At 40.5% G+C, this 22,707-nt stretch overlaps 1 non-coding gene across 1 annotated transcript; it reads left to right on the top strand.

Annotated features, from left to right (window-relative positions):
- The first annotated feature begins 3,349 nt into the window (after positions 1-3,349).
- Positions 3,350-3,422, top strand: TRNAC-GCA (transfer RNA cysteine (anticodon GCA)). The gene has a single exon. It is a non-coding gene; the product is annotated as a tRNA-Cys (tRNA).
- The last annotated feature ends 19,285 nt before the right edge of the window (positions 3,423-22,707 follow it).

Here is a 22,707-nt window from a genome sequence, read left to right as displayed (position 1 = left end):
GAAAAACTGAAAACCTACTGAATGTTATAGGGATTGTTGTCAATTTTGTTATGTGCAATTAGCTTTTTGTGTGGAGCTGTATTGAGTACTCTGTATGGAAGGATTTAGGGTTGAAATGTCATGACATCCAGGATTTGCTTTAAATATTTCAGCAAAGAAAAGGATAGATTTAGAAAAACATGAAATACGGCAAAATATCGATCACTATACTCACGGAGAAGTGTTTGCAGAAAGAGTTCATTATAATCTATTTTCTGAAATTTTTTGAAAAAATTTAAAAGGGACAACTTGTAAAAACTAAAATTTGAGGACATTCCACTTCTATTCTTAAAATATACATATATTTTCTTTGTATAGAGGAAGTTTGCTTTTACTCAGTCATTCATTAATCAGTATATATGTTCTATGACTGGTGCTGCTCCTCACGTTGGGAATGTAATCTAGGCCCTGATGGGAGCCTACACTGGAGACAAGGAAGCAAACATTAACTTAATTGTGAAATTAATTACTTAACTGAAGCTGTGATGAGACCTCAAAGGAGAAGTCTAGGCTGTGAGGAGAATATCTAACACCAGGAGATCTGGCCTTGGCTGGGGAAGTGATGGCCAAGCCAAATGCAGGAGAAATGTATTTTTCCCAAATGCAATAGAACCCTGGGAGCTCATGAAAAGAAGCAGCTGAATACTTGGTAGCAAGAGAGGACTTGAAGGTTTGGGGCTTGGAGCCAGCTTCCAGATGGGCCCAGAGGCCAGTCAGGTGTAGACAGAATCTCTAGGGACCCACACAGATGCCTTGTCATATGTTAATCTGTCAGATATATGGGCTCCTTACCAAGCCTGACCAGACAGAGGCAGTAAGGCAGGGAGAGAAGCTGGTTAGGCATTTCCTGATTGAAGTCAGCGGTGCTCCATTTGCTGATGGAGAGAGCTGAAGGGCCAGCTGGGAAAATCTGGGAGAGACAGGGCCAGGGAAATGGGGCCAGGCTCTCCCAAACACATATAAACTTGGATGAAAGGTCAGACTCCAGCTTATTTACAAACAACAGTGCATTACTTGAATTCCCCAAAGTAATACTCCTAGAGGAGTATTAACTATTAGCTAGGAGTCCTTCCAGACTGCAAACTTGTCTTGGAGCAATAGTAAAACATCTTGTTTCTTCTGTCCAAAAGAAGCAGTTGGATCGTCTCTTGGCTTTGGCTAGGCAAATAACATCCTCCTCGAAACAAATCTGTCTGTCTCCTTATCCTTTAAAGGTGGAACAACTGTGGTGAGTCTAAAAGAGCCTATACCTATGGCTTAATCCTTTAAAAAAAAAAATCCTTTCTTTCTTTCTTTCTCTGCATCGGGTCTTAGTCGAGTTGCAGCATGTGGGATCTCTTGTCGCGGTGCAAGCACTCTCTAGGTCTGGCGTGTGGGCTGTAGTAGTTGTGGTACATAGAGATTCAGTTGCCTCGTGGCATGTGGGGATCTTAGTTACACAACCAGAGATTGAATCTGTGTCCCCTACGTTGCAAGGTGGATTCTTAACCACTGGACCACCAGAGAAGTCCCCTTCTTTTTTAAATTATGAAATACTTGAAGAACATGTGAAGTACAATGATACTTGCCACTTAGATATTAAAAGTTTAACAGATGATTCATGTATTTGTTATTTAAGAATAAAACTTTACACATATAGTTGAAGTCCCTTTCATATCATTCCCTGAAGCTAGTCTCCTTCCCTCCTGGAGGCAACTACTTTCCTGAATTTACTGTATATAGATGGAAAGGTGAATTCACAGATACGAAAATCATATGTATGTGAAATGTATATGAATATACATGTATGAGAAATATAACATACAGTATAGTTTTTCTCATCTTAAACAATTTTTACAATAAATTATCCAAGTCCTATCACACTATAAAGTTTTAGCCTGCAACATGTTTTGGTCACTTAATATTGTTTTTTCAAGATTCATAATATAGCCCGTTTATTCAGTTTAACTATTGGTTGTATTCCATTATGAGGACACACTATAATTTGTTCATGCATTAGACCTGCTAGTAGGAATTTTAAAATTGTAAACTTTCAAATATTACAGGTTATACTGCTGAGTGAACCTCCTTGTGCGTTACTTTAAGTGTGTAGGTGCAAGGGTTTCTCTAAGACTGACTCCAACAAGTGGAATTTCTGCTTCCAACTTTTAATCTAAGTATTACTCTAGCATCTTTAGGTGCAGAATGTATCTTCAAACTGCTTTGACCTTGGGGGTGACCGAGATATTCAGCAGAATCAAGGATGGTTGGTGGATTATATCATCTTGTGGGATAATTAATATTCATTTATGAGACATTAGGACATTGCTTCCTTGCTCACTTGCTTTATTAATTACAATGTTCTTAATTAGTTAAGGGTTATATAATTATTTACATATTATAATTTACCTACCATAAATAACTTTCAATTTTGTTGGTATATATACTCCCTTCATCCCAGGTTATTTAATTAAACAAATCTTAGTTCCCCTGGGGAAATCTTAGACCCGCATAGCCTTCTCTCTTTCATAAAAAAAAAAAAAAATCATCTCTCAGTCGTGTCTGTTTGTGACCCCATGGACTGTAGCTCACCAGGCTCCTCCATCCATTGGATTTTCCAGACAAAAATACTGGAGTTGGTTGCCATTTCCTTCTCCATGGTCCCAAGAACTATTTTTCTATCAAACTGCAAATAAATTTACAGGTTTTCTTATTTTATACTAATAAGGACTGCTCAATCCAAGTATTGGATCTCTAAAAGGTAGTTGATGTTATGATACTGTGTTACCTTCAGCTGTAAACCAAGAATCTCAATATTTTAGCTATTCTGTGATTTCTTCAAGGAAATCCACTTAAATAACATCTAGAACCCAGCTGAAATAACCCATAAAACCTAAACTTCTGAATTACTAAGCATGATTTGTGTTATTGTTGTTTAGTCACTAAGCTGTGTCTGACTGTTTTGCAACCCCATGGATTGTAGCCCGCCAAACTCTTCTGTCCATGGGACTTTCCAGGCAAGAATACTAGAGTGGGTTGCCATGTCCTTCTCCAGGGGATTTTCCCAATCCAACAATTGAACCCAGGTCTCCTGGGCATCGCCTGTATTGCAGGTGGATTCCTTTACTGCTGAGCCACCGGGGAAGCCAAGCATGATTTTAATTATTAACATATTAAATGTTAACGTAAATAATTACCATTAAAGCATTTCATTACAACCATTTATATGTACAAATCGTATATTACCTAGAAAGATATGAGAGAAAAGAAAATAATCCAATGTTAAGAGCAAAATAAATCAATAATTAGTGCAAATTATGAATTGTTGGATTCCTTTGTATCTCAGTTGGTAAAGAATCTGCCTGCAATGCAGGAAGACCCAGGTTCAATTCCTGGGTAGGGAAGATCTCCTGGAGTGCGAAACGGCAACCCTGTATTCTTGCCTGGGAAATCCCATGGAGGAGCCTGGTGGTCTACAGTCCATGGGGTCGCAAAGAGTCTGACATGACTGAGCATCTAAACCCAGAACAGCACGTGAACTGATGAAGAGGTCTCTAATGACTGTTCATAGTTCATTTTTTTTCCTTTTTGTCATTGTCTTGTTTTCCATCCACAAGTAGATAACGAGATGACTCTTTCATTCATATTTGCTTGGGGGAAATGTGAGAGCTGATGTGTAGCTTTAGTTAAACTGATTAAACTGTTGGTTTGAGTTCATTTAATTCAGTTAGTTAAAATAAATCAGGTTGTCTCAACTTAGACCACCATTAGATGATATTATCTGGCAAAAAATATATATAAGTTTAACTCCAGTGGAATGCAGTGGGAATAAGTAGAATGTGTTGTTCATCCCTGTCTTCATAGATATTCCCTAAACTTTTGACGACCTGATGTTGTTCCAGAATGGGCCAGAAACCCTAGATTCTCTCCCATTCAAAGTTGTACTGCTGAGGCTGAATCAGAAGGAAGCAGCCCACAATTTGTATATCAGCACCAGTAATTTTTAAATTGAATAAGCAAGTTCTGAAGGTCATAGCGAGATGAGATAAGGAAAATTTATTCAGCCTTATGGATACTTTTATTTCCTATGCAGAGGATCTGTGCTTCCTGAACATTTCGTAAACACAAAGGTACCCCGCCATAAATAATAATCATGTAAGCCGGGTATCATATTTCATTCAGATGGAAACAAATGCTTAATTTTTCTGAGAAAAAAGCCTGTGTTTCTAGGCATTCCCTATCGGTGCTATTTATGTGTGGTCAGTTTTGAGAGGCAAGATTGCATTTGTGAAAAAATGTTGTTGCTAATTTGCACTTAGACTGGATCCACAGTCAAGAGCCTCTAACTTGAGCAAATGCAGAGACAGAGGGCTTCCCTTCCCACCATCTCCATGTACAGGGCAGCCTCAGAGACTGAAGTCCAGGTCCCAAAATAGCTAATTTTTTTTTCTTTAGTATTTACTTTGTGCCAGGCACTGTTTATGTGCTTTTAAAATGTAGGGCTTCCCTCATAGCTCAGTTGGTAAATCATCTGCCTGCAATGCAGGAGACCCAGGTTCAATTCCTGGATCTGGAATGATCCTCTGGAGACGAAATGGAAACCCACTCCAGTATTCTTGCCTGGAGAATCCCATGGACAGAAGAGCCTGGTGGGCATAGTCATGTGATTGCAAGAGCTGGACACAACTTAGCGACTAAACCACTACCACCAAAATGTATTAATTTGCCGAATTCTCATATAAGCACATTGCTGCTGCTGCTGCTAAGTCGTTTCAGTCGTGTCCGACTCTGTGCGACCCCATAGACAGCAGCCCACCAGGATCCCCCGTCCCTGGGATTCTCCAGGCAAGAACACTGGAGTGGGTTGCCATTTCCTTCTCCAATGCATGAAAAGTGAAAGTGAAGTCGCTCAGTCGTGTCTGACTCTTAGCGACCCCATGGACTGCAGCCCACCAGGCTCCTCCGTCCATGGGATTTTCCAGGCAAGAGTACTGGAGTGGGGTGCCATTGCCTTCTCCATGGGTTAGATGCTATTATTATCTCCATTTTACAGATGAGGAATTTGAGACAGATTAAGTACCGTATCCATGTTTCACAGTTCCAGAGCTAGTGCTCTCAAGCACTAAACCACACTATTTTTTCACAGCTCCAGTAGGGCCAGTCAGGTACAAAGCCCTCAGGGAGACTAGATCGCTTCTGGAGCCATTCAAGTTTTTAAGACCCACTACCCAGACTCAAAATCTGAAGGAAAACACAAAAACCCAAAAACCTAAGGGTTCGACCTGCCATTCATTTTGAGATAACCATCAAAAAGTCCTGGAAACTCTTCAAAACAAAGTTGGTTTGGAGCTTCCTGTGTTTTTCTCAAGATTGAAATGTCATTAACCCCATAAACAATTCTTCAAATGCTAATAGTTGTACCACTGAAAAGGAGGGGAGATCTCCTGGTCAAATAGACTTGGGAAAAAAAATAGCATCTACAGAAGATTCACAATGAACCATAATGAATATGAATCTATATTGAAGGCTCATAGAAATCTTGCGGTAAAGAAATTTGTTTAATTTTGTTTTATTTCCCAAAGTTGTTCTTCTTAACATTTCCACGGAGCATCATTTGTGACCAGTGCTCCAAGAATGAGTAGGCCAGTGACCCCTTAAGCCTGGCGTGGGAAGATATAGATAGATCCTCTCTGGTCTGCCATGCCTTGAAAACACTGCACAAGAATTGTTACCATGCCCACATCACCTCTCCTCCGAGCCTGGCATCAGGAAGTCTTCCTCCTCTAAGAACTTCAGCAGGGCCTGGGTTCTGAGACTGGCACTCCACACCCCCAGCCTAGGCTTAGGTTCCTAAGCTTCCTTGATCTTTTCTACCAATAGCTTGAGGTATGACCCTGAACAACTTGAAAATGAGCCATTCAGATCTAACCCCAAACCCTGGGAGCCAAGACATTTTGTTTTGGATTTTTGGAAGGTATTTGGCAATTTTCCATAGAAGTGGTTCCTCAAAAAAAAAAAAAAAAAAAGAAGTGGTTCCTCAGTAAGAAATGAGTCATAAACATCCATTATGGACAGGAGCAACTGGGTAATAATAGACCAGAGACACGCTGTCCTTATGACCTTTGCTCCAAAGTGGTGCTAAAATGAATTAAGTTTGTTCCCACAGTAGATTATTCAGTGTTTCTTGGGGGTATGAGAAACCTAGAAATTTCACAGCAAGCCACAGATGAATTGCTGTTCAGTCAAGTCACACAATCAATAGAAAGTTAAATTCCTCTATGGCCAAACATGACATCTAGTTCTCAGCTTATCAAAGAACACCAAGGCAGGAAGTGACCACGTTACAAGTATCTACTGCTCCATGGCTTCCATGGTAGCTCAGTCAGTAAAGAATCTGCCTGCTGTGCGGGAGACCCAGGTTCAGTCCCTGGCTCAGAAAGATCTCCTGGAGAAGAAAACAGCAACCCAGTCCAGTATTCTTGCCTGGGAAATCCCATGGACAGAGGAGCCTGGAAGGCCACAGTCCGTGGGGTCACGAGAGTTGGACACGATTTAGTGATTAAACCACCACCACTGGTCCACCCAACCGAGGATCTCAGAACATTTAAAAAGTGTCAATAGATTAGAATTTTCATTTACTGAAGCAAAACAATACATAGGCTAGTGAAGTTGTTATATAATATCTGTATCATCTTCTTTTTCAGTTGCTAGGGTAATTGAGGTACAATTGACATACAAACAGCTGCACATACTTAATGTGTACAGTTTTGATGAGTTTGGAAATAAGTACACATCTGTAAAGCTATCACCACAATCTATGCCATAAATATATCCATCACCTCCAAAACTTTTCTCCTACAAAATTATTATTATTATTTGCATGTATATGATAAGAACGCTTAACATAAGTTCTACCCGCTTAGCAAGTTTTTAAGAGAACAAGACAGTGTGGCCGCCTTTAGCCGCTGCACTGTGAAGTAGATCTCTAGGGCTTATCCATCTTGCATAATTGAAAGTTAGTACCCTCTGACTAACACCTCCCCATTTTCCTGTTCCCCCCAGCTCCTGTTAACCACCATTCACTCTCTGCTCCTATGGATTTGACGATCTTAGATTCCTCATGTAAATAGTGTCTTGTAGTATCTGTCCTTCCTTGTCTGCTTTATTTCACTTAGCATAATATCCTCTGGGTCCATCCATAGTGTCACAAATGGCAGGATTTCTTTTTGAATACTGAATAATATTCCACTGTATATTTATATTTTCTTTCTCCATGAATCTGTCGATAGACACTTAGGTTGATTCCACATCTTGGCTATTGTAAATAGTGCTACAATGAACATGCGAGTGCAGATAGCTCTTCAAGATTTTGATTTTAATTCCTTTGGATGTATATAGAAGTGGGGTTACTGGGTTGTATTATACTTGTTAAATGTTATCCATAAAAATCTTGAAGAAGATTAATGACTTTTTTTTTTTTGGTTAATGTCATTTTGTTTTTAAGTTGTAATTTTCATAAGAATTACATGAAACTTCTCATCAGATTGTTATGGTAATGACCTAAAACTGTTATTATAACAAGTAAAATATGCACAATGCAAAGGGGGCTAACTGTATGACATTGGCCAGATTTCTTTGTTTCTATGGCTTTAGTCTCCTCATATCAAAAGAGAGAATTCAAGGAGAAAACGGTTAAGCTTCTTTTAAACTCTGAAATTCTATGAATATACTGTAACCTGTTATGAAAGTGGAAATGATCCGTTATGTAGAATTACATAATTTATATTGAACTTTTCCCATGGAGTTGCCTTAATTCCCCCAAAGAAATGGCTGTAACTGCATAGTGGGTTCTTTAAATTTTATACCTCCTCATGATCAAGGAGAGAGAGAGGTCCCTTTCATTTTATAATAGTACTTATCAGGCTCCAGGTGCTCTAAATGTTCTATTTAATTCTCACAACAACTGCACAAAGTAGGCAGCATTCTTCCAATTTTTCAACTCAAAGGAAACTGACTCTTAACAAGGCTTATTACTTGCTCAAGTTTGCTGGATTTTGGACCCAAGTCCTCCATACCCTTAAATACTCTATTATGGTGCCTCTCAGCATTCGACAGATATGTGCTGGGCACCATACTGGACCTCTGGAGGTTAAACACATGATTAGACATGGTTCCTGTGCTCAAGGAGTTTATGATTTAACAGGATAAACAGGATCCAATCAAATAGGTAAAATATAAAGGAGAATTAATTGCAATAGGAATTTAAAACATCACTTCCCTGGTGGCTCAATCAGTTAAGAATGTGCCTGCAATACAACAGACCTGAGTTTGATCCCTGGGTCAGGAAAATCCCCTGGAGAAGGGAATGGTAATCCACTCACTATGCTTTCCTGGAGAATTCCATGGACAGAGGAGCCTGGTGGGCTGTAGTCCATGGGGTCACAAAGATTCACACATGACTGAGTGACTAACACTTTCACTTTCATAGTGATTAGAGACAGAGTGAATAGCATGAGCACAGGTATCAGAGACGAAAAGTACAAGATAGATACCAGAATGTTCATTAATTCTGGACTGCCAGAGAGGAGAAAATTTGAAAGGAGGTAGGAGGTGATGCAGTCAGAATGGAAGTTAGAGATGGTTAAAGAAGAACTTTAAATTTCCAGCCTAGATTTGACTGTATTCATTCCAGAGAACAACTGATATTTTCAAGCAGGAGAGTGCTTTCAATAAAGAAGTCTGGAAGTGGTCTGCAGTGAGAATTGAAAATGGGTGAGCTTGAGTGAGCAAGAACATTAAGGAAGCTGGAATCTATGAAGGCTGAGAACTCCAGCCATGTGGTAGAGAACTGAATCAGGGCAGGGATAGAGGGACTAAGGGAAAGGGGATGGATGGGAAGTGAAATTAACAAGAGTTGGCAAACAAATGTGGGGCATAAGTAAGACTGACTCTTCAGATTTTTCACTCCGGTTGATTAGAAAAATGATGGTGTTGGCATCAGAAATGATAATGGAACTCAGAAAGGAACCGAGAAGGAAGAGGGCTTAAAGAGAAATGATGAATTCAATTATGGATATACCAACATGTATGTGTTCACAAAAAGTTCAGGAGCAAACCCCGAGTAGGAACTGAAAGTGTGGGACAGATTATCAGAAGATCAGTCAGAGTGTGTCCCATGCAGGAAGAACTGAAGTCATGTAAGTACCATGGGAAAGAAATCATTCATTCATTCAATTAATTTTTATTGAGCCCTTATTCTGTACCAAACACAGGATCTCTGTCTGAGATCTTAGGGACACAAGAGTAACAGAGGTCTTGCCTTCATGGAATTTATTTTCTAGAATGTAGACCAAAGAGAAGGGAAAAAAAGGTAGAATTTAGAGAATATATACTCTTAGAAGATGGAAGAGGAAGAAAAGCAAGACAGAAAACAGAATTTCATGTCTCAGATATTGAAGGAGGAGAAATGTTAAGAAAGAAAGAGTAGAAATATTATAGATAATTACTGTTATTATAATTCATAAACATTCATTAAGTGCCAGACCAAAAAAGAATCTACTTTCAGAGAGATTACATTCCAGTAAAAAGCAAAGGTAAACAAATTAAGCATGATAATTATTCATTGTCATAAGTGTCATAAAGAAACAGGACGAAGAAGTTGGGAGAGGGCTGTAGAGTCTGCCAGATGAGAGCTCTTAAAGAAGCGACATTTGAAATGAGACCCGCAAATGGTTAGCTATTCCAGAGCTGTGGAAAGAATGTTCTAGGTAGATAGAACAACAAAAACCAAAGTGTGAAGTCATTAGAAAGGGACATCAGAGAAGCAGAAAGGAGACCAGTGTGGCTGGGGCCTACTGAACAGGCAGAGGACTGGTATGAAATGAGGCTGGACAAACAGCTGCCAGGAGGCCAGCAGAGAGTTTGTTCTGCGACAGAGAAGACAAAGAAAGGGCCAGATTTGGACCATTTAGACGAAAATCCGTAGAATTTGTTGAGATAGGCTAATCAGGTGGATCCTGGTGCCATTTCTTTTGATGTGAAAAGATGGAGAAAAATACATTAGCATGATAAAGAACTCTATTTAGGATATATAAAATTTAAGAGAACTATATTGTTTTCTAGTTGGAGATGTGCTCCATGGTGTGTGCTCAGTCACTTCAGTCATGTCTGACTCTTTACGACCCCATGGAGTGGGGCTTGCCAGGCTCCTCTGTCCATGGGGTTCTCCAGGCAAGAGTACTGGAGTGGGTTGCCACTTCCTCCTCCAGGGGATCTTCATGACCCAGGGATTGAACTTGGGGCTCCCGCACTGGAGGCCGATTCTTTACAGACTAAGCTACCAGGGAAGCAATACTCTATTTCCACTTCCTTTCTAGCTCCAAAAGAAAGTCTCTGTGAAGTATCTAACTGGTATGATTTGAGCTCAGAGTCCACATGCAAATAGACTCCTAAGACTGCATGTTACCTGTCACATTCTGATTCTTGTGGCTGGAGGTAATGGGGCCAAGAAAGTATGCGGGGTCCATTACTAGAAAGAAGGTGGCAGGGTTTCCACATAGACAAGGAACAAAAGCATCTAAGGCAGAAGAGCTGACCCTACTCCTGCTCATATGGCAATTTTTTTTTCTGGTGTCTTCTCCACTAACACATCACAACAATTTGTGTTTTGTTTTATAGAGACAGAAGTCACACTACAAAATGGTAGCTGTATGTGAGCATCTTTGCCAAAACAGGCTGATTTTAATGATATAGCCAATTGGCCATCCCTAGATGATTCCCACTAAGAGGCAGAAAGGCTGAAACATAAGCTGCCAACTTGTTATAAGTGTTCATTCATTTCCTCATTAAACAAGTACTTCATAGTTAGTAGTTAATATGTGCCAGGAGATGTGAATATACATTGATGTGTAAGACAAAGACTTTAATCCTGTAGGGGAGATTAGACATGAACATAGACAGTAATGCAATAGAGAATGGGTTATATGCCATTTGAAACAAAGTCCTCTCTAGGAACCTAGCAGTGATAATTTCAGGAGGTGGTACTTATGTAGAAGGGAAAGAAATATGAGAGAAGAAGTTTTGCCAAAGTATGAAGACAAGAAGGGCTAGATGGAATTACACAGTGGTCAAAATATCTGGTGAACTGGATACTAAGTTTGTGTTTGTTATTGTTGTTGATGTCTAGTCACTAAGCCATGTCCTACTCTTTGTGATCCCATGGACTTTAGCCCACTAGGCTCTTCTGTTCATGGGATTTCCCAGGCAAGAATACTGGAGTGGATTGCCAATTCCTACTCCAGGGAATCTTCCTGACCCAGGGATCAAACCTGAGTCTCCTTCATTGGCAGGCAGATTCTTTACCACTGAGCCACTGGGGAAGCCCCAAACTTGTTTACAAAGCAGTAAGATATAGGAGTTGATGATTGCCATTGGGAAAAGATGACGGAAGGCCTTGAATGCTAGGCTTGCAGGACTGGACTGAACAGGAGCCTTCTCAGTGTCTAAGGGAGGAATGACCAGATCCAAGCAATGCCTTAGGAAGATTCGCTTGGTGGTGAGTTGGGGTGACAGGGAGGAGTCAAGAGATCACAGCAGCCTCTGTGCTTGAGTGATAGAGCTGGGCTCAGGGGAAGATGGTAGCACTAGAGGGAAAAAAAGATGGATGGAAGAGAGGGTATGAAGAAAGGTTTAACTGGACTTGAGGATGGGAGGTAGAGAGAGCTTCAGAAAGGAAGGAAAAGAGAAAGTGGTCAAAAGTGACTAAGGTTTGGGGCTTAGTAAAAAGGAAAAAAGGCAGTTTTACTTCAGAAACAGGAAGGTCGGGGGATTTGGGGAAGGCATAGTTAGCTGATTACAGACCTAATTTATTGAGTCTGAGGCACCACGAGGGCAGCCTGGAGTAGCTTTCCAGAAGTAGGCTGGGCATGTGGAGTTGGAGCCAGAAAGCCATTGCACTGGAGCAAAGCTTCTTTGGGTAGTGTTAGCTGGCAGGTGAGCACTGAAGATGTGACAGCCTGGGCTGAGGGTGTTTGGGAGGGGCTGAAGTCAGGACCTTTGGAAGCACACTTAGGGATCTGGTAGTGATAGGAATCAGAGCAGAGTCTGGGAAGGTCAGAGAATGAAAGAGAAAATGTGCTTGCAAGAGAAGTCAAAGAATGATCAACCAAATCTTTGGTGATGATTAACCTGGTTTCAGAGAAACAATTATCTTGTGGCAAATTAAAAACACATCTTTCATCCTTGCTCAACCCCCAGGAGCAGATCCTGAGGCTGAGGAGAGATTTGCAAGCAAACGGTGCTACCAGTTAAGCAAGATTTGGGTCTCTAGTTTGAACAGGCACTTGTCACATGGGTTAGACTAAAAATCTCTCAGGTTTCTAGGAGAGGGAAGGCCTTGACCCCATAGGCAGGGTCTGGACTGCCTTGAGGCTTCCTTCCGGAGTCTATTCAGGAGTGGAGGCGGAGCTGGAGTAAAGGGAGCCAAGAAACTTGACATTCAAAGAGAGGAAGTTCACACACGGGCAGATTGGAGGGCTGGATTATTTAGGGAAAGGGGAGACTTACGGTAGGGGAATTGGAATACCACATCCAGAAGACACTTTTGTGTTCCTCCGAGTGTGTTTTATTAGGAGAAGGGAAAGAATTAGGAATGAAAATTAAAAAGGGAACTATATGAAAATAATGATATTTGAAGTAGTAAATTCCAATTCCTTATTCAGAAACTTGAATATTGCATTATGTGTAAATAACCTGCTTTTAAAAATAACTGGAAGTCACTTATTTCTAGAAATAAAAAAAAAATGCATGCTGAAACTAGAAAGTGTGGAAACATACACGCACACAGTGCAAAGAAAATCAGATCACTTCTAACCCCAATTTAGCTGTTAAATGTTGGTATATAAAATTCCATCTGCAATTGAACAATTAGGATTTTTCCAGTTTTTTTTCAGTTCTTTAATATTATTAACAACATTCTGACAAATACTATTATACGTTCATTTTGAATACTCGTTTTAATAATTTCTTAACATAAATTCATGTAAATAGATGGGCTGGGTAAAAAGAGAGGCAACTTTCAAAAGCTTTTGGTAAATATTGACAAGTTACTCTTCAAATAATTATACAAATTTGCTCTTCCACCATCATTGTAATAGAGTGCCCATTTCCCCTCATATTCTTGTCAAATCTTCTATATTAACTTGTATTTAATTAAATACATAGCTTGGTTGAATTTTGTCCCCTAACATTATTGACCATTGGCGTTTCTTCTTTTTATCAGTTTTAGTTTTTTAATTTGTTTTCTTTTCTTTTTTAAAAAAACTTGTTGGAGTAGACTTATAATGTAGTGTTTAGTTTCAAGTGTACAGCAAAGTGAATCAGATGTGTATATTTATTTATTTTATGTACAGAAGTGTGTATATGTTAATTCCATTCTCCTAATTTGTCCCTTCTCCCCACGTTTCCCCTTGGGTAATCATAAATTTGGTTTTGAGATCTATGAGTCTGTCTTTGTTTTGTAAATAAGTTAATTTGTATCACTTTTTAAATTAGATTCCACACATTAGTGACATCTTATGATTTGTCTCTGTCTGACTCACTTCACTTAGTGTGACAATGTCTATGCCCATCTGTGCTGCTGCAAATGGCATTATTTTATTCTCTTTAATGACTCAGTAATATTCTGTTGTATAAATGTACCACATTTCTTTATACATTCATCTGTCCAGGGACATTCAAATTGCTTCCATGTCTTAGCTATTGTAAATAATGGTGCAGTGAACACTGGGGTGCATGTGTCTATTTGAATTACATTTTTTTCCAGCTATTAGCCAAGAAGTGGGATTGCTGGATCATATTGTAGTTATATATTTAGCTTTTTAAGCAACCTTCACACTGTTCTCCATAACGAAAAGAAAAGTGAAAGTTTAGTTGCTTAGTTGGGTCCTGACTCTGTAACCCTATGGACTGTAGCCTGCCAGGTTCCTCTGTCCATGGGATCCTCCAGGCAAAAATACTGGAGTGGGTTGCCATTTCCTTCTCCAGGGGATCTTCCCAACCCAGGGATTGAACCCAGGTCTTCTGCATTGCAGGCAGATTCTTTACAGTTGAGCCACCAGGGCAGCCATAATGGTTTCCACAATGATTGTACCAATTTACATTCCCACCAACAGTGTAAGAGGATTCCCTTTTCTCCACATCCTCTCCAGCACTTATTGTTTGTAGATTTTTTTTATGATGACCGTTCTGACTTGTGAGGTGATCCCTCTTTTGTAGTTTTAATTTGCATTTCTCTAGTTATTAGTGATGTTGAGCAGCTGTTTTTGGCCATCTGTAGATATCCCTTCTTTTGTGAATGGCTTACGTGTGTATCTTCCCCATTATTCTTTTGGAGATGTACATCTTTTTCTTATTTTTTAAGAGTTTTTTATATGATAAGGATATCCATTCTTTATCTGTCACATACATTACAATGTTTTATTCACAATGTTCTATCTTCTGGTGTTGGAATTAATCTCAAAATTTTTAAAATGCATTGAAATATTAAAAAAATTTTAAATATATAGTTACATATGTCAATATTTGTGGTTCTTGCTATGTGTGTTATACTTAGAAAATTCTTTCCCACAACAAGACTGAGACATATTCACATATATTTTCTTAAAGTTCTTTAGTTGTTTTAAATGTATGTATATGTGTATGTATCTTATAGATAACATTTTGATCCACGTGGGTTTAATTTTTGTATTTTGTAATTTTGTATATGGATAGTTAATCAGTCATCCTAGCACATTTGACAAACTTTGTTCTGGGGACTTTTGTTCAGAGAGATGCAGTTGGTGCTGGGGAAAATGGATCCTAAGATCAATGAAGTTTTGACCCACTTGTGTACTATAATGCTCATTTTAGGAATTAATAATAATAACCATTAGCAATCTAATAAGGAATCCTAATTAACTTCAACTCAGGCTTTATAAACATATTTCAGCATGGAACACTCTCTTTGCAACTCTAAATTCAAACATATGTTTTTTGCATGTCTATTTTCAAAGATAAAGGATTATAGGAATTTAAAGGTGAACAAAGTATAATCCTTATCCTCAAAAAGCTTAAAACCAAACAGGAATTATAGTTTAAGAGGGACTGTTTTAGAGAGCAGAATAGGATGCTCCCTGTTATAAAAACTTCTAGGGCTCATCCACCGAACTTGTATGAGGGCAGGGGAAAGTGAAAAGTTGGACGAGAGTCCCAGTGACTGGCAGCTGGTGCCATGCTGAGCCTGGTCTTTCTCAGTTTGGACTGATGGTGGCACATCCAACCAAGGGCAATGAAAACGGTAGAGCTAGAGTTTAGGTGAGATGAGCAGAGATACAGATTTGAAGACATCAGTATAGAAGAGATACATAAAACCCTTAGGGTAGATTAACACCTTGAGAGAGAACAGAGAGCTAACACATGAGCCCTGGGCTGTGGCTACATTTAGGGAGCTTCAAGGAAAGCAAAAATATGACTGATGGCATCAGAGAGAAAGATGGAGAATCTTGAATAAATTTATAAATCCTTGGAATAGGTTTGTTTTATTGGATCATTCTGAGATAGTTTACTAAACATTAATTGGTAACTTCCTGAATGAGAAGCTTAAGACAGAGGGGGAAGGGACTTGCTCAGGGGAACATCATAAATCAGCAGCTACATGTCAGTCCACCACATGTGAAAAGCTGAGATAGGAAAGAAAATGGAAATTATGTACAAGGACTACATCATTTAAAAATGCAAAGAGTTTAAAATATGTTGTTCAGGTGCCAAGTTGTGTCCGACTCTTTGTCACCCCATGAACTGCAGCACACCAGGCTTCCCTGTCCTCTACTATCTCCTGGAGTTTGCTCAAACTCATGTCCGTTGAGTCGGTAATGCCATCCAACCGTCTCATCCTCTGTTGCCCTCTTTTCTCCCTGCCCTCAATCTTTCCCAGCATCAGGGTCTTTTCTAATGAGTGGGCTCTTTGCATCAGGTGGCTGAAGTATTGGAGCTTCAGCCTCAGCCTCAGCCCTGCCAATGAATATTCAGGTTGATTTCCTTTAAGATTGACTGGTTTGATACATGGCTATAATTTCAAAATCATCACAAATATATTTTGGCCTTTCTGCTTAAGGAAAGAAGAAACCAGACTAGTGGCAGAAAGAATGGGTAGTGATGGGCACCCCATGAACTAGGTCCTTTTGAGTTTAAGAGTCAAAAGGTCAAGTTTAGTTTTGAAGCGTATGCAGAATTTGCCAATAATGAGCAAAATCACAAGAACCACTGAAAAGTGTTGACAGGGCCACCAAATGTTAGGGTTTGTGAGAAATGTTTGAAAAACCATAGGCAAAGGAAGCCTAAGTTCTGAGGAGAGAATGCGACATTCATTTGGGTCACAAATAAAAATCTCTTCTGCTTGAAACTCTTCTCCCCGCTTCCACAAGGTCATCTTCTCTAGTTTGTCTCCCTTCTCTTTGACTGCTGTTCTTTGACTCCTCTTTCTCTTCCCTTTCCTTAAACTTCACATTCATGGACATGGTTTCCTAATTCCAAGTCTCACATCCTCTATCTATAGAATCAATTCCTTAAACTATTCTCAGAAGCTATTTGGATCTTATCCTGTCTCCGTTCAGTGTCTCCTCTTTGTCCATAAACAAAATCTACGTCTTCATCCATCTACTCTTGACCATCACCACCTGTAGAAGTGTTTCCTGAGGGTGGGGGATATCAGACAGGGCCAGTGCCAAGAAATGACACTGGTACTGGTGAGGCTATTGGGAGGGCATCAAGGTTGGCACCTCAACTAAGCCACTATATCCACCCTCACTCAGCCTCTCTTACCTGGACTCTGGATTATTGTTAGTGCCTCCAAAGATGATCCCCATATATTACCAGTATAATTTTTTTAAATGAATCCTTGCCACCAATCAAGGAATAGCTAATATTATAATTAACATTCATTGATTGCTGACTATGTACTAGTCATGGTTGTAAAAACCTTATATGCATTAATGAATTTAATCATTATTGACTCCTCTTTAAAGATGGGAAAACAAAGGCAAAAAGAAATTGAATAATTTGCGCAACTGGTAAGTGGAGGAGCCTGGATTCAACCCAAGCAGTCTAACTCCTGATACAGTATTTAAACAGCCTAAGTAGGGAGAGAGGAACACAGTATTCAGAAAAAACAAATGGTTCCAGCAGCGCTAAGAGATAGAGTTGGGTGTAAAACAAAAGGGACGGATACAGTAAGCAGGTGTGGGCAGGCAGCCAAGACTTCTACCTGCTAGAAAGTGACTGGGTCACTCTGACCCGATCATTCTTCCAGACCAGTCCACTCCTCCCACCCTTACATGCCCCCTTGCTTCCTGCTACTCCCATCCTGGAATGTCCCTCGCTGGGGTTATCCTCTCCACACTATCTGGTCCATGAAAACCTCCTTCAGTCTCTAATACCTTCACTTTCTTCAACCACTCATCACACTTACAGAATTTCACTACTCGCACAAATCTATCACCTCACACTGCTTTATATGGTTACTTGGCAGTTTCATGCGTTTCTTTCTTATCCCTCCGTATCGGTGAAGGGTCCTCAAATCAGGGGCTTTGTATGGTGTTTCATTAGTCCCCTTCCCCTCCTCCACAATCCCTTCATAGTGCTGGCCACATAAAAGGCATTCAATGAGTACTTGCTTACTCAGATCCAATTATTGTGGGAAACCTTAGTTACCTTTGCATGAATAAGTTCTCCATCTTTACCTTTCTATTTGTATGTGTCACACAATGGAGATCCATTGTTTTAAATTGTATCCAGAACTTCTGTTTACTAAGTATGGTTTCAGTTATTTCATGCAGACCAAAGAAAAAAAAGATTGTTGGCTTCCGGAAAACATTTTTTATAACATTATTATTGGCAACTCATGCTGAAGTGTAACTACTTCTTTACTTTGGCCAAACTTTGAACGAGATTCGCATTCTCTGCGTTTCTTTTGGAGTCAACTTTTCTCTCATGCAAACTCCCTAAGGTTGCCAGCTAAAACTCTCAGTATGAAGCAGAAATGGCAATGTGTACAGAAAAAATGATCTGGCTAAAAGTCCAAAATCTGTGTTCATTTTCCTGCTTTTAGTTAAAACGTTCTGCAGGCAGCAAGTCCAGAATTTCCAAATGTTTGCCATATGCATAAGCCCAAGCAAACCAAACAATTTTCAATTGTAAGTGGGTAATAATCTGGCCTACCTTCTGTCTGACTATTTGGGCTTGCAGTGGGAGCAGTAGCAGAGAAATATAATTTCTCGTTTCTCGGGTCAGAATCATCCCAGAACTCAGCCAGAATTCTGTACATGCCAGTGACTGCCTCATCTTGCCAATGTCTTTGAAAACCTCATCAAGGAGTTTTCTTTTCCAAATTATGATAAATCCTCATATTCTAATCTAGGAAAGTTATTCAACTTTCCTGTATTTAAATTTTGTCTTCCAATTAGATTTCAAACTGTAAGTAAATAAACCATTTTTAACATTCCTTTGTACCTCCTACTTCTATTTCCAGTCCTCTGAAACCCATAACTCAAAAATTTTAACTGATTCATGATCAAGTCAACAAAAGCTTAAATGGCTTTTCCATCAGAGATTGAAGGTATTTTTTTTTTTTTTTTGGTATTCTGTATTTAATAGATATGATGATACTTTATTCATAAATTTTACTCATAAATATTTTCCCTACATTTAGTTAGAGGGCCATTTGCACTAAAAAATAATTTTATTTTTCTCTCCCTCAAATTGCACACCTACTTGGTCCCCATCACCTGATTTGAGGCTGGCCTCATCTCCACACCCTTGCTTGGACTTGGTCTCTGTTAGACCCCTGCATGTCTGTTTCTTCTTGCTGATCATTTTTCATTAAGCCTCTCCTTAGTGGAACACATCAAAATGCTTGCTCATTAAAGAAAATTTCCATTGTTGCCAATATACTTACTATATTCTTCTAAGGCAGAAAAGTGTATTTTGTTTGTATTTTAATATGCAAAGAATGACTCAAATCAGCTTTATTTGATAGAGCTTAATGTTGGCAGGGGTGTGGAAAAAGAAATTCTAACTCAATGTTATTGACACTGTAGGGTTTGGGGGATTCATTGGCAGTATCTACTAACATTTTAAATGTCCATGTTCCTTGCCCCAGCTGATCCTCTTCTGGGACCTACTTACACAAGTTGTGAAGAGAATTGTGTAGAAGAACGTTCACTGCTTCTGTTATAACAAAAATCTAAAACAACCGAAAGGGCCAGCAATGTCGGATCTGAGAACTAAACAAGGGTTCAATCATGTACAGGGATACTCAGTACCAATAAAAGCAATGAGGTAAATCAGTGTGGACTGACATAGAAAGGTGAAAAAAAAATCAAGGTATAGAGCAATATAATTGTGTAAGCCCATTTCTGAAGAAAATCCTAATAGCAATTCTGAAAGAATACGTGAATAGCAGTCATCTCTGGGTGGTGGGATATCTAGAAACCTCCTTTTCCTGATAGATCATCTGTGTAATGCTTGAACTATCACAGTGAGCATGTCTAACTTTTTAAAACAAGTAATCATGGTTGTGTGATATTTTTATAGATTAATTTACAGTGGAGTTGTCTTTCTTCTTCCCTCTCTTTTATTCAAGCAGGCTCTGTTTTTCATTCCCTCCAGGAAGGTAACAAAAATTAAAAATAGCCTTTCCAGTCATTCTGGCTGTTATGTTCCAAAAGCACAAACCCTTAGGGGAAGAGAATTTGTTATGTGCCTAAGCAAATTGTCTTATTGAACAGCGAGGGGAAGGCAGAGTCAGAAACAGGAAAAGAAGCCGCTGGATGGAGAAGCTGAGGGATAGAATGTGAGAAGCACTCAGAGGGAGAAAGAGATCTTTCCAGTTTCTAGAACAGAAATAACTTGTACGCTGTTCGCTGTTCTCAGTAGCTGCCAGGTGGGGCAGGAGACAGGGGTAAGAAGGGGAAGATTCCACAAAATAAATGTCTGTATCTAGGCTAGGAGTTACAACTCAGAGGCCTACAGGGGCTGAATAGTTGACATCAGTGAAGGAGGCAGAGATGGTTGTAAAACGTCAGCAAGAAGTTGTAGGCTGTAGTGTCCTGGAGCGGAATGGCCCACGTGGGATGGCAACGGTGAACCCACGGTCTGCTGATAGCTGCCCAATGGGAGTGTGGGCCCACCACTGCCTTCTGATTTTTCAAATGCAGAGTTTAAGACAAACTTAATTTTTAATGGGCTCAGTTGTACAGGTCAAACTAACTATATACCTGTCTTAGTCCATTTGGGCTGCTCTAACAAAATACCAGACTGAGGGGGTTATAAACAACAAAAACTTATGTCTCAAAATTCTAGAAGCTGAGAAGTCTGAGATTCTGGAACCAGACAATTCAGCTTGGTCCTTGGTTCATAGCCCGCTTCTTACTATGTCCTCACATAGCGGAAGGGGCGAGGGGGCTCTCTGGGTCCTCTTTTTCAAAGGCACTAGTCCCTTTCCTGAGGGCTCTACCCTCATGACCTAATCACCCTCTAAAGGCCCCACCTCCAAATACCATTACCTTGTGGGTTAGGATTCTAATTTATGAATTGGGAGAGAGGAAGGGACATAAATGTTCTTCCACTGCAGTATCTGTGTTTGGTTAAACTCAACCTACAGGCCACACAAGGCTGAACTGATGGAAGGAAAAGATGCAGCCTCACAAAATTCCTGTGGTCCAAGCATTGGCCAAGCCTCAGGAGCTGTGGTCATCTCTTTCCACAGATGCCAGGGTAGACCAGGGCCACATGCTCCTTCCTACCTCCAATGCCCTTCTGAAGACCTCAAACCATAGATACTGAATTAAAGAAGAGATGCTGCTGCTGCTGCTGCTAAGTCGCTTCAGTCGTGTCCAACTCTGTGAGACCCCATAGACGGCAGCCCACCAGGCTCCCCCGTCCCTGGGATTCTCCAGGCAAGAACACCAGAATGGGTTGCCATTTCCTTCTCCAATGCGTGAAAGTGAAGTCGCTCAGTCATGTCCGACTCTTCGTGACCCCATGGACTGCAGCCCACCAGGCTCTTCCATCCATGGGATTTTCCAGGCAAGAGTACTGGAGTGGGGTGCCAGATGAGAAACCCAAGAGGACCTGATGCTATGCTTTTTATGTAGCAGTAAACAGGTGAAGGGAGACAGAGTCAGAAGTGAAATTGAGTGAAAAATAAAAGGATTCATACTATAGATTATTTTTTGTAATCCTTGTAGGAAAAGCAGAGGTATGCTGCCTAGCACCCCAGAAACCAGCTTCTTAAGAACCACAGCTGTGTGAGCTCCTCCCCTGCACACCCAGCAGGCAGGGGCCTCTGCCTCACTGCTCCTGCTCTCTCATCCCCCTCACCATCTCCACAGATGCTTCCTTCCCTCCCCTGCAGCCCGTGCCAGGAGGAAGCCCCCTACCCCATCTCACACCACTGTCATTAGGGCATATGTGGAAGTCAGGCCCGTGTAACTAAGAGGCTGGGAGTGAAAGGCAGGGAAATAAGAGTTCCTGGACTCCCTGGTTGGAAACTGGAACAAGTAGAAATGTAATCAGAAGGGATTTCTCTACTGCTTTGAATATTATAGTTTGGCCTTCTTACATCATGATGTAAAGACTGGCCAGGAAAACTAAATCAACACTTGATTAAAATATATATATATATATATATATAGGTGAGAGGCATTTTAAACTCCACCAACCTACAATCAAACTCATGGTTCTCTTCACCATTTTCCTCTCTTGCATCTCTACTTTCTCTACCTTATTTAGCCCATCGAGTTTCTCAGCTTAGGGTCACACCTCTATGCACGTGGTCAAATCCTAGCTTCTGGTGCAACTTGTCTGAGCACCAGACACACACTGTCCAAAGCCTTGGACACATCTCATACCAGGACATCCAGAAGGTTTCCCAGAGACCTATGGGAATGTTAATTAGGAGCTCCCTAGAGTTGAGGGTGCAGGGAGGGTTGACGAGGAAGTGAAGAGAAACATGAAAAATGCCCTCCCCCTGCTCCAGGGGAATAGGGAGGAGGGTGTGCAGGCCAGGGCGCTTAGCTTGGCTTGCAAAACACCTGCTGAATTTCAACCCCTGGGCTGACATTCTTCTTCCCATCTTTCCTTTTACTGTCACTGTTTCCTTCAGTCACTAAGACCTGGCATCTCCCAGTCAGCTTAGATGCCAATTCTTCCGAAAGTCTTTCCTGACCCCCCGAGCTAGAATTAGGTGCGCCTCTGCACTCTGCGCTTCCCTCTCCATTACACCACGCGCACACTAGAGCAATCCCCTATGATCTGACTTCACAACACCTTAGACATAAAGGGAGCTGGGGGGAACAAAGAAACTTAGCTTTCTTCACTATGTGTCTATTAAGCAGTGATCCTGTTTCATCTTATATTTATGATTTAGACAATTGGGCAAGAAATACTGAATTTCCTTGTTTTCTTCCATCCAATTTATTTTGATTCTAAGCCTCCATCCTGCCATGCTGGGGTGTATCTTAGTTTCACACATTGTTAGGCGCCCTGCAGGACCAAGACCCTGGGGAGGTTCCTCTGGATGTCAGTCACCAGGACACTGGACACGTGCACAGTTAGCCGCTGGGCTGATTCTGGGCGGTGCCTGAGGGCACTAGG

This window comes from Bos indicus, chromosome 10 (genome assembly GCF_029378745.1).
Source record: "Bos indicus isolate NIAB-ARS_2022 breed Sahiwal x Tharparkar chromosome 10, NIAB-ARS_B.indTharparkar_mat_pri_1.0, whole genome shotgun sequence".
Taxonomy (NCBI): Eukaryota; Metazoa; Chordata; class Mammalia; order Artiodactyla; family Bovidae; genus Bos; species Bos indicus.
This window is presented reverse-complemented; position numbering and strand designations above follow the sequence as displayed.